Source organism: Lissotriton vulgaris, chromosome 8 (genome assembly GCF_964263255.1).
Source record: "Lissotriton vulgaris chromosome 8, aLisVul1.2, whole genome shotgun sequence".
NCBI lineage: Eukaryota > Metazoa > Chordata > Amphibia > Caudata > Salamandridae > Lissotriton > Lissotriton vulgaris.
Genome location: NC_141696.1, coordinates 807,969,258 through 807,983,295, shown reverse-complemented (window position 1 = coordinate 807,983,295; position 14,038 = coordinate 807,969,258).

Below are 14,038 nucleotides of genomic sequence, written 5' to 3'. Positions count from 1 at the left end.
TAGTTGAAAAAGTAATAATTCACACCCAACCGTCATTTAAAGTCAAAAGATTAAATGTTAAAATTTCATCAATATTGACCATTTTTTTAACGTTCGACTGGTCCGGAGTCATCGTTTTTCATCAGAAAATTGATTTTTGGGACTCTACCAAAAATGATTCAAAATTTCATTTGGATCGGGCCTCATGTTGAATAACCACTTTTTAAACCCTCACAGTGACCAAAATTGCCATTTTTACAGAGTTTTGCTTTTTCAAAATCTCCAATTTTGACCTATTTCAGGCACAGAAATGACTTTAAACACACTTATTTTAGTTGAAAAAGTAATAATTCACATTCAACCGTCATTTAAAGTCAAAAGATTACATGTTAAAATTTCATCAATATTGACCATTTTTTCAACGTTCGACTGGTCCGGAGTCATCGTTTTTCATCAGAAAATTGATTTTTTGGACTCTACCAAAAATGATTCCAAATGTCTTTTGGATCGGGTCTCATGTTGAATAACCACTTTTTAAACCCTCACAGTGACCAAAATTGCCATTTTTTACAGAGTTTTGCTTACTCAAAAGCTTCAATTTTGACAAATTTCAGGTACAGAAATGACTTTAAACACACTAATTTTAGTTGAAAAAGTAATATTTCACATCCAACCCTCATTTAAAGTCAAAAGATTAAATTTTAAAATTTCATCAATATTGACCATTTTTTCAACGTTCGACTGGTCCGGAGTCATCGTTTTTCATCAGAAAATTGATTTTTTGGACTCTACCAAAAATGATTCAAAATGTCTTTTGGATCGGGTCTCATGTTGAATAACCACTTTTTAAGCCCTCACAGTGACCAAAATTGCCATTTTTTACAGAGTTTTGCTTACTCAAAAGCTTCAATTTTGACCAATGTTTCAGGCACAGGAATGACTTTAAACACACTTATTTTAGTTGAAAAAGTATTAATTCACATCCAACCATCATTTAAAGTCAAAAGATTAAATGTTAAAATTTCATCAATATTGACCATTTTTTCAACGTTCGACTGGTCCGGGGTCATCGTTTTTCATCAGAAAATTGATTTTTTGGACTCTACCAAAAATGATTCAAAATGTCATTTGGATCGGGCCTCATGTTGAATAACCACTTTTTAAACCCTCACAGTGACCAAAATCGCCATTCTTACAGAGTTTTGCTTACTCAAAATCTTCAATTTTGACAAATTTCAGGCACAGAAATGACTTTAAACACACTTATTTTAGTTGAAAAAGTAATAATTCACATCCAACCATCATTTAAAGTCAAAAGATTAAATGTAAAATTTCATCAATATTGACCAATTTTTTCAACGTTCGACTGGTCCGGGGTCATCGTTTTTCATCAGAAAATTGATTTTTTGGACTCTACCAAAAATGATTCAAAATGTCATTTGGATCAGGCCTCATGTTGAATAACCACTTTTTAAACCCTCACAGTGACCAAAATCGCCATTCTTACAGAGTTTTGCTTACTCAAAATCTTCAATTTTGACCAATTTCAGGCACAGAAATGACTTTAAACACACTTATTTTAGTTGAAAAAATAATAATTCACATCCAACCGACATTTAAAGTCAAAAGATTAAATGTTAAAATTTCATCAATATTGACGATTTTTGGAACGTTCGACTGGTCTGGGGTCATCATTTTTCATCAGAAAATTGATTTTTTGGACTCTACCAAAAATGATTCAAAATCTCATTTGGATCGGGCCTCATGTTGAATACCCACTTTTTAAACCCTCACAGTGACCAAAATTGCCATTTTTACAGAGTTTTGCTTAATCAAAATCTTCAATTTTGACCAATCTCAGGCACAGAAATGACTTTAAACACACTTATTTTAGTTGAAAAAGTAATAATTCACATCCAACCGTCATTTAAAGTCAAAAGATTAAATGTTGAAATGTCATCAATACTGACCATTTTTGGAACGTTCGACTGGTCCAGGGTCATCGTTTTTCATCAGAAAATTGATTTTTTGGACTCTACCAAAAATGATTCAAAATGTCATTTGGATTGGGCCTCATGTTGAATAACCACTTTTTAAACCCTCAAAGTGACCAAAATCACCATTTTTACAGAGTTTTGCTTACTCAAAATCTTCAATTTTTACCAATTTCAGGCACCGAAATGACTTTAAACACACTTATTTTAGTTGAAAAAGTAATAATTCACATCCAACCGTCATTTAAAGTCAAAAGATTAAATGTTAAAATTTCATCAATATTGACCATTTTTTCAACGTTCGACTGGTCCGGAGTCATCGTTTTTCATCAGAAAAATGATTTTTTGGACTCTACCAAAAATGATTCCAAATGTCTTTTGGATCGGGTCTCATGTTGAATAACCACTTTTTAAACCCTCACAGTGACCAAAATTGCCATTTTTTACAGAGTTTTGCTTACTCAAAAGCTTCAATTTTGACAAATTTCAGGTACAGAAATGACTTTAAACACACTAATTTTAGTTGAAAAAGTAATATTTCACATCCAACCCTCATTTAAAGTCAAAAGATTAAATGTTAAAATTTCATCAATATTGACCATTTTTTCAACGTTCGACTGGTCCGGGGTCATCGTTTTTCATCAGAAAATTGATTGTTTTGGACTCTACCAAAAATGATTCAAAATCTCATTTGGATCGGGCCTCATGTTGAATAACCACTTTTTAAACCCTCAAAGTGACCAAAATCGTCATTTTTACAGTTTTGCCTACTCAAAATCTTCAATGTTGACCAATTTCAGGCACAGAAATGACTTTAAACACACTTATTTTAGTTGAAAAAGTAATAATTCCCACCCAACCGTCATTTAAAGTAAAAAGATTAAATGTTAAAATTTCATCAATATTGACCATTTTTTCAACGTTCGACTGGTCCGGAGTCATCGTTTTTCATCAGAAAATTGATTTTTTGGACTCTACCAAAAATGATTCAAAATGTCTTTTGGATCGGGTCTCATGTTGAATAACCACTTTTTAAGCCCTCACAGTGACCAAAATTGCCATTTTTTACAGAGTTTTGCTTACTCAAAAGCTTCAATTTTGACCAATGTTTCAGGCACAGGAATGACTTTAAACACACTTATTTTAGTTGAAAAAGTATTAATTCACATCCAACCATCATTTAAAGTCAAAAGATTAAATGTTAAAATTTCATCAATATTGACCATTTTTTCAACGTTCGACTGGTCCGGGGTCATCGTTTTTCATCAGAAAATTGATTGTTTTGGACTCTACCAAAAATGATTCAAAATGTCATTTGGATCGGGCCTCATGTTGAATAACCACTTTTTAAACCCTCACAGTGACCAAAATTGCCATTTTTACAGACTTTTGATTACTCAAAATCTTCAATTTTTACAAATTTCAGGCACAGAAATGACTTTAAACACACTTATTTTAGTTGAAAAAGTAATAATTCACATCCAACCGTCATTTAAAGTCAAAAGATTAAATGTTAAAATTTCATCAATATTGACCATTTTTTCAACGTTCGACTGGTCCGGAGTCATCGTTTTTCATCAGAAAATTGATTTTTTGGACTCTACCAAAAATGATTCAAAATGTCTTTTGGATCGGGTCTCATGTTGAATAACCACTTTTTAAGCCCTCACAGTGACCAAAATTGCCATTTTTTACAGAGTTTTGCTTACTCAAAAGCTTCAATTTTGACCAATGTTTCAGGCACAGGAATGACTTTAAACACACTTATTTTAGTTGAAAAAGTATTAATTCACATCCAACCATCATTTAAAGTCAAAAGATTAAATGTTAAAATTTCATCAATATTGACCATTTTTTCAACGTTCGACTGGTCCGGGGTCATCGTTTTTCATCAGAAAATTGATTTTTTGGACTCTACCAAAAATGATTCAAAATGTCATTTGGATCGGGCCTCATGTTGAATAACCACTTTTTAAACCCTCACAGTGACCAAAATCGCCATTCTTACAGAGTTTTGCTTACTCAAAATCTTCAATTTTGACAAATTTCAGGCACAGAAATGACTTTAAACACACTTATTTTAGTTGAAAAAGTAATAATTCACATCCAACCATCATTTAAAGTCAAAAGATTAAATGTTAAAATTTCATCAATATTGACCAATTTTTTCAACGTTCGACTGGTCCGGGGTCATTGTTTTTCATCAGAAAATTGATTTTTTGGACTCTACCAAAAATGATTCAAAATGTCATTTGGATCGGGCCTCATGTTGAATAACCACTTTTTAAACCCTCACAGTGACCAAAATCGCCATTCTTACAGAGATTTGCTTACTCAAAATCTTCAATTTTGACCAATTTCAGGCACAGAAATGACTTTAAACACACTTATTTTAGTTGAAAAAATAATAATTCACATCCAACCGTCATTTAAAGTCAAAAGATTAAATGTGAAAATTTCATCAATATTGACCATTTTTTCAACGTTCGACTGGTCCGGAGTCATCTTTTTTCATCAGAAAATTGATTTTTTGGACTCTACCAAAAATTATTCAAAATGTCATTTGGATTGGGCCTCATTTTGAATAAGCACTTTTTAAACCCTCAAAGTGACCAAAATCGCCATTTTTACAGAGTTTTGCTTACTCAAAAGCTTCAATTTTGACCAATGTTTCAGGCACAGGAATGACTTTAAACACACTTATTTTAGTTGAAAAAGTATTAATTCACATCCAACCATCATTTAAAGTCAAAAGATTAAATGTTAAAATTTCATCAATATTGACCATTTTTTCAACGTTCGACTGGTCCGGGGTCATCGTTTTTCATCAGAAAATTGATTTTTTGGACTCTACCAAAAATGATTCAAAATGTCATTTGGATCGGGCCTCATGTTGAATAACCACTTTTTAAACCCTCACAGTGACCAAAATCGCCATTCTTACAGAGTTTTGCTTACTCAAAATCTTCAATTTTGACAAATTTCAGGCACAGAAATGACTTTAAACACACTTATTTTAGTTGAAAAAGTAATAATTCACATCCAACCATCATTTAAAGTCAAAAGATTAAATGTTAAAATTTCATCAATATTGACCAATTTTTTCAACGTTCGACTGGGCCGGGGTCATTGTTTTTCATCAGAAAATTGATTTTTTGGACTCTACCAAAAATGATTCAAAATGTCATTTGGATCGGGCCTCATGTTGAATAACCACTTTTTAAACCCTCACAGTGACCAAAATCGCCATTCTTACAGAGTTTTGCTTACTCAAAATCTTCAATTTTGACCAATTTCAGGCACAGAAATGACTTTAAACACACTTATTTTAGTTGAAAAAATAATAATTCACATCCAACCGTCATTTAAAGTCAAAAGATTAAATGTGAAAATTTCATCAATATTGACCATTTTTTCAACGTTCGACTGGTCCGGAGTCATCTTTTTTCATCAGAAAATTGATTTTTTGGACTCTACCAAAAATTATTCAAAATGTCATTTGGATTGGGCCTCATGTTGAATAAGCACTTTTTAAACCCTCAAAGTGACCAAAATCGCCATTTTTACAGAGTTTTGCTTACTCAAAATCTTCATTTTTGACCAATTTCAGGCACAGAAATGACTTTAAACACACTTATTTTAGTTGAAAAAGTAATAATTCACACCCAACCATCATTTAAAGTCAAAAGATTAAATGTTAAAATTTCATCAATATTGACCATTTTTTTAACGTTCGACTGGTCCGGAGTCATCGTTTTTCATCAGAAAATTGATTTTTTGGACTCTACCAAAAATGATTCAAAATTTCATTTGGATCGGGCCTCATGTTGAATAACCACTTTTTAAACCCTCACAGTGACCAAAATTGCCATTTTTACAGAGTTTTGCTTTTTCAAAATCTCCAATTTTGACCTATTTCAGGCACAGAAATGACTTTAAACACACTTATTTTAGTTGAAAAAGTAATAATTCACATTCAACCGTCATTTAAAGTCAAAAGATTACATGTTCAAATTTCATCAATATTGACCATTTTTTCAACGTTCGACTGGTCCGGAGTCATCGTTTTTCATCAGAAAATTGATTTTTTGGACTCTACCAAAAATGATTCAAAATGTCTTTTGGATCGGGTCTCATGTTGAATAACCACTTTTTAAGCCCTCAAAGTGACCAAAATTGCCATTTTTTACAGAGTTTTGCTTACTCAAAAGCTTCAATTTTGACAAATTTCAGGTACAGAAATGACTTTAAACACACTAATTTTAGTTGAAAAAGTAATATTTCACATCCAACCCTCATTTAAAGTCAAAAGATTAAATGTTAAAATTTCATCAATATTGACCATTTTTTCAACGTTCGACTGGTCCGGGGTCATCGTTTTTCATCAGAAAATTGATTGTTTTGGACTCTACCAAAAATGATTCAAAATCTCATTTGGATCGGGCCTCATGTTGAATAACCACTTTTTAAACCCTCAAAGTGACCAAAATCGTCATTTTTACAGTTTTGCCTACTCAAAATCTTCAATTTTGACCAATTTCAGGCACAGAAATGACTTTAAACACACTTATTTTAGTTGAAAAAGTAATAATTCCCACCCAACCGTCATTTAAAGTAAAAAGATTAAATGTTAAAATTTCATCAATATTGACCATTTTTTCAACGTTCGACTGGTCCGGGGTCATCGTTTTTCATCAGAAAATTGATTGTTTTGGACTCTACCAAAAATGATTCAAAATGTCATTTGGATCGGGCCTCATGTTGAATAACCACTTTTTAAACCCTCACAGTGACCAAAATTGCCATTTTTACAGACTTTTGATTACTCAAAATCTTCAATTTTTACAAATTTCAGGCACAGAAATGACTTTAAACACACTTATTTTAGTTGAAAAAGTAATAATTCACATCCAACCGTCATTTAAAGTCAAAAGATTAAATGTTAAAATTTCATCAATATTGACCATTTTTTCAACGTTCGACTGGTCCGGAGTCATCGTTTCTCATCAGAAAATTGATTTTTTGGACTCTACCAAAAATGATTCAAAATGTCATTTGGATTGGGCCTCATGTTGAATAACCACTTTTTAAACCCTCAAAGTGACCAAAATCACAATTTTTACAGAGTTTTGCTTACTCAAAATCTCCAATTTTGACTAATTTCAGGCACAGAAATGACTTTAAACACACTTATTTTAGTTGAAAAAGTAATAATTCACATCCAACCGTCATTTAAAGTCAAAAGATTAAATGTTAAAATTTCATCAATATTGACCATTATTTCAACGTTCGACTGGTCCGGAGTCATCGTTTTTCATCAGAAAATTGATTTTTTGGACTCTACCAAAAATTATTCAAAATGTCTTTTGGATCGGGTCTCATGTTGAATAACCACTTTTTAAACCCTCACAGTGACCAAAATTGCCATTTTTTACAGAGTTTTGCTTACTCAAAAGCTTCAATTTTGACCAATTTCAGGCACAGAAATGACTTTAAACACACTTATTTTAGTTGAAAAAGTAATAATTCACATCCAACCGTCATTTAAAGTCAAAAGATTAAATGTTAAAATTTCATCAATATTGACCATTTTTTCAACGTTCGACTGGTCCGGAGTCATCGTTTTTCATCAGAAAATTGATTTTTTGGACTCTACCAAAAATGATTCAAAATGTCTTTTGGATCGGGTCTCATGTTGAATAACCACTTTTTAAGCCCTCACAGTGACCAAAATTGCCATTTTTTACAAAGTTTTGCTTACTCAAAAGCTTCAATTTTGACCAATGTTTCAGGCACAGAAATGACTTTAAACACACTTATTTTAGTTGAAAAAGTAATAATTCACATCCAACCGTCATTTAAAGTCAAAAGATTAAATTTTAAAATTTCATCAATATTGACCATTTTTTCAACGTTCGACTGGTCCGGGGTCATCGTTTTTCATCAGAAAATAGATTTTTTGGACTCTACCAAAAATGATTTAAAATGTCATTTGGATTGGGACTAATGTTGAATAACCACTTTTTAAACCCTCAAAGTGACCAAAATCACCATTTTTACAGAGTTTTGCTTACTCAAAATCTTCACTTTTTACCAATTTCAGGCACAGAAATGACTTTAAACACACTTATTTTAGTTGAAAAAGTAATAATTCACATCCAACCGTCATTTAAAGTCAAAAGATTAAATGTGAAAATTTCATCAATATTGACCATTTTTTCAACGTTCGACTGGTCCGGAGTCATCTTTTTTCATCAGAAAATTGATTTTTTGGACTCTACCAAAAATTATTCAAAATGTCATTTGGATTGGGCCTCATGTTGAATAACCACTTTTTAAACCCTCAAAGTGACCAAAATCGCCATTTTTACAGAGTTTTGCTTACTCAAAATCTTCAATTTTGACCAATTTCAGGCACAGAAATGACTTTAAACACACTTATTTTAGTTGAAAAAGTAATAATTCACACCCAACCGTCATTTAAAGTCAAAAGATTAAATGTTAAAATTTCATCAATATTGACCATTTTTTTAACGTTCGACTGGTCCGGAGTCATCGTTTTTCATCAGAAAATTGATTTTTTGGACTCTACCAAAAATGATTCCAAATTTCATTTGGATCGGGCCTCATGTTGAATAACCACTTTTTAAACCCTCACAGTGAACAAAATTGCCATTTTTACAGAGTTTTGCTTTTTCAAAATCTCCAATTTTGACCTATTTCAGGCACAGAAATGACTTTAAACACACTTATTTTAGTTGAAAAAGTAATAATTCACATTCAACCGTCATTTAAAGTCAAAAGATTACATGTTAAAATTTCATCAATATTGACCATTTTTTCAACGTTCGAATGGTCCGGAGTCATCGTTTTTCATCAGAAAATTAATTTTTTGGACTCTACCAAAAATGATTCCAAATGTCTTTTGGATCGGGTCTCATGTTGAATAACCACTTTTTAAACCCTCACAGTGACCAAAATTGCCATTTTTTACAGAGTTTTGCTTACTCAAAAGCTTCAATTTTGACAAATTTCAGGTACAGAAATGACTTTAAACACACTAATTTTAGTTGAAAAAGTAATATTTCACATCCAACCCTCATTTAAAGTCAAAAGATTAAATGTTAAAATTTCATCAATATTGACCATTTTTTCAACGTTCGACTGGTCCGGGGTCATCGTTTTTCATCAGAAAATTGATTGTTTTGGACTCTACCAAAAATGATTCAAAATCTCATTTGGATCGGGCCTCATGTTGAATAACCACTTTTTAAACCCTCAAAGTGACCAAAATCGTCATTTTTACAGTTTTGCCTACTCAAAATCTTCAATTTTGACCAATTTCAGGCACAGAAATGACTTTAAACACACTTATTTTAGTTGAAAAAGTAATAATTCCCACCCAACCGTCATTTAAAGTAAAAAGATTAAATGTTAAAATTTCATCAATATTGACCATTTTTTCAACGTACGACTGGTCCGGGGTCATCGTTTTTCATCAGAAAATTGATTGTTTTGGACTCTACCAAAAATGATTCAAAATGTCATTTGGATCGGGCCTCATGTTGAATAACTACTTTTTAAACCCTCACAGTGACCAAAATTGCCATTTTTACAGACTTTTGATTACTCAAAATCTTCAATTTTTACAAATTTCAGGCACAGAAATGACTTTAAACACACTTATTTTAGTTGAAAAAGTAATAATTCACATCCAACCGTCATTTAAAGTCAAAAGATTAAATGTTAAAATTTCATCAATATTGACCATTTTTTCAACGTTCGACTGGTCCGGAGTCATCGTTTTTCATCAGAAAATTGATTTTTTGGACTCTACCAAAAATGATTCAAAATGTCATTTGGATTGGGCCTCATGTTGAATAACCACTTTTTAAACCCTCAAAGTGACCAAAATCACAATTTTTACAGAGTTTTGCTTACTCAAAATCTCCAATTTTGACTAATTTCAGGCACAGAAATGACTTTAAACACACTTATTTTAGTTGAAAAAGTAATAATTCACATCCAACCGTCATTTAAAGTCAAAAGATTAAATGTTAAAATTTCATCAATATTGACCATTATTTCAACGTTCGACTGGTCCGGAGTCATCGTTTTTCATCAGAAAATTGATTTTTTGGACTCTACCAAAAATTATTCAAAATGTCTTTTGGATCGGGTCTCATGTTGAATAACCACTTTTTAAACCCTCACAGTGACCAAAATTGCCATTTTTTACAGAGTTTTGCTTACTCAAAAGCTTCAATTTTGACCAATTTCAGGCACAGAAATGACTTTAAACACACTTATTTTAGTTGAAAAAGTAATAATTCACATCCAACCGTCATTTAAAGTCAAAAGATTAAATGTTAAAATTTCATCAATATTGACCATTTTTTCAACGTTCGACTGGTCCGGAGTCATCGTTTTTCATCAGAAAATTGATTTTTTGGACTCTACCAAAAATGATTCAAAATGTCTTTTGGATCGGGTCTCATGTTGAATAACCACTTTTTAAGCCCTCACAGTGACCAAAATTGCCATTTTTTACAAAGTTTTGCTTACTCAAAAGCTTCAATTTTGACCAATGTTTCAGGCACAGAAATGACTTTAAACACACTTATTTTAGTTGAAAAAGTAATAATTCACATCCAACCGTCATTTAAAGTCAAAAGATTAAATTTTAAAATTTCATCAATATTGACCATTTTTTCAACGTTCGACTGGTCCGGGGTCATCGTTTTTCATCAGAAAATAGATTTTTTGGACTCTACCAAAAATGATTTAAAATGTCATTTGGATTGGGACTAATGTTGAATAACCACTTTTTAAACCCTCAAAGTGACCAAAATCACCATTTTTACAGAGTTTTGCTTACTCAAAATCTTCACTTTTTACCAATTTCAGGCACAGAAATGAATTAAACACACTTATTTTAGTTGAAAAAGTAATAATTCACATCCAACCGTCATTTAAAGTCAAAAGATTAAATGTGAAAATTTCATCAATATTGACCATTTTTTCAACGTTCGACTGGTCCGGAGTCATCTTTTTTCATCAGAAAATTGATTTTTTGGACTCTACCAAAAATTATTCAAAATGTCATTTGGATTGGGCCTCATGTTGAATAACCACTTTTTAAACCCTCAAAGTGACCAAAATCGCCATTTTTACAGAGTTTTGCTTACTCAAAATCTTCAATTTTGACCAATTTCAGGCACAAAAATGACTTTAAACACACTTATTTTAGTTGAAAAAGTAATAATTCACACCCAACCCTCATTTAAAGTCAAAAGATTAAATGTTAAAATTTCATCAATATTGACCATTTTTTTAACGTTCGACTGGTCCGGAGTCATCGTTTTTCATCAGAAAATTGATTTTTTGGACTCTACCAAAAATGATTCAAAATTTCATTTGGATCGGGCCTCATGTTGAATAACCACTTTTTAAACCCTCACAGTGACCAAAATTGCCATTTTTACAGAGTTTTGCTTTTTCAAAATCTCCAATTTTGACCTATTTCAGGCACAGAAATGACTTTAAACACACTTATTTTAGTTGAAAAAGTAATAATTCACATTCAACCGTCATTTAAAGTCAAAAGATTACATGTTAAAATTTCATCAATATTGACCATTTTTTCAACGTTCGACTGGTCCGGAGTCATCGTTTTTCATCAGAAAATTGATTTTTTGGACTCTACCAAAAATGATTCCAAATGTCTTTTGGATCGGGTCTCATGTTGAATAACCACTTTTTAAACCCTCACAGTGACCAAAATTGCCATTTTTTACAGAGTTTTGCTTACTCAAAAGCTTCAATTTTGACAAATTCCAGGTACAGAAATGACTTTAAACACACTAATTTTAGTTGAAAAAGTAATATTTCACATCCAACCCTCATTTAAAGTCAAAAGATTACATGTTAAAATTTCATCAATATTGACCATTTTTTCAACGTTCGACTGGTCCGGGGTCATCGTTTTTCATCAGAAAATTGATTGTTTTGGACTCTACCAAAAATGATTCAAAATCTCATTTGGATCGGGCCTCATGTTGAATAACCACTTTTTAAACCCTCAAAGTGACCAAAATCGTAATTTTTACAGTTTTGCCTACTCAAAATCTTCAATTTTGACCAATTTCAGGCACAGAAATGACTTTAAACACACTTATTTTAGTTGAAAAAGTAATAATTCCCACCCAACCGTCATTTAAAGTAAAAAGATTAAATGTTATAATTTCATCAATATTGACCATTTTTTCAACGTTCGACTGGTCCGGAGTCATCGTTTTTCATCAGAAAATTGATTTTTTGGACTCTACCAAAAATGATTCAAAATGTCTTTTGGATCGGGTCTCATGTTGAATAACCACTTTTTAAGCCCTCACAGTGACCAAAATTGTCATTTTTTATAGAGTTTTGCTTACTCAAAAGCTTCAATTTTGACCAATGTTTCAGGCACAGGAATGACTTTAAACACACTTATTTTAGTTGAAAAAGTATTAATTCACATCCAACCATCATTTAAAGTCAAAAGATTAAATGTTAAAATTTCATCAATATTGACCATTTTTTCAACGTTCGACTGGTCCGGGGTCATCGTTTTTCATCAGAAAATTGATTGTTTTGGACTCTACCAAAAATGATTCAAAATGTCATTTGGATCGGGCCTCATGTTGAATAACCACTTTTTAAACCCTCACAGTGACCAAAATTGCCATTTTTACAGACTTTTGATTACTCAAAATCTTCAATTTTTACAAATTTCAGGCACAGAAATGACTTTAAACACACTTATTTTAGTTGAAAAAGTAATAATTCACATCCAACCGTCATTTAAAGTCAAAAGATTAAATGTTAAAATTTCATCAATATTGACCATTTTTTCAACGTTCGACTGGTCCGGAGTCATCGTTTTTCATCAGAAAATTGATTTTTTGGACTCTACCAAAAATGATTCAAAATGTCTTTTGGATCGGGTCTCATGTTGAATAACCACTTTTTAAGCCCTCACAGTGACCAAAATTGCCATTTTTTACAGAGTTTTGCTTACTCAAAAGCTTCAATTTTGACCAATGTTTCAGGCACAGGAATGACTTTAAACACACTTATTTTAGTTGAAAAAGTATTAATTCACATCCAACCATCATTTAAAGTCAAAAGATTAAATGTTAAAATTTCATCAATATTGACCATTTTTTCAACGTTCGACTGGTCCGGGGTCATCGTTTTTCATCAGAAAATTGATTTTTTGGACTCTACCAAAAATGATTCAAAATGTCATTTGGATCGGGCCTCATGTTGAATAACCACTTTTTAAACCCTCACAGTGACCAAAATCGCCATTCTTACAGAGTTTTGCTTACTCAAAATCTTCAATTTTGACAAATTTCAGGCACAGAAATGACTTTAAACACACTTATTTTAGTTGAAAAAGTAATACTTCACATCCAACCATCATTTAAAGTCAAAAGATTAAATGTTAAAATTTCATCAATATTGACCAATTTTTTCAACGTTCGACTGGTCCGGGGTCATTGTTTTTCATCAGAAAATTGATTTTTTGGACTCTACCAAAAATGATTCAAAATGTCATTTGGATCGGGCCTCATGTTGAATAACCACTTTTTAAACCCTCACAGTGACCAAAATCGCCATTCTTACAGAGTTTTGCTTACTCAAAATCTTCAATTTTGACCAATTTCAGGCACAGAAATGACTTTAAACACACTTATTTTAGTTGAAAAAATAATAATTCACATCCAACCGTCATTTAAAGTCAAATGATTAAATGTGAAAATTTCATCAATATTGACCATTTTTTCAACGTTCGACTGGTCCGGAGTCATCTTTTTTCATCAGAAAATTGATTTTTTGGACTCTACCAAAAATTATTCAAAATGTCATTTGGATTGGGCCTCATGTTGAATAACCACTTTTTAAACCCTCAAAGTGACCAAAATCGCCATTTTTACAGAGTTTTGCTTTTTCAAAATCTCCAATTTTGACCTATTTCAGGCACAGAAATGACTTTAAACACACTTATTTTAGTTGAAAAA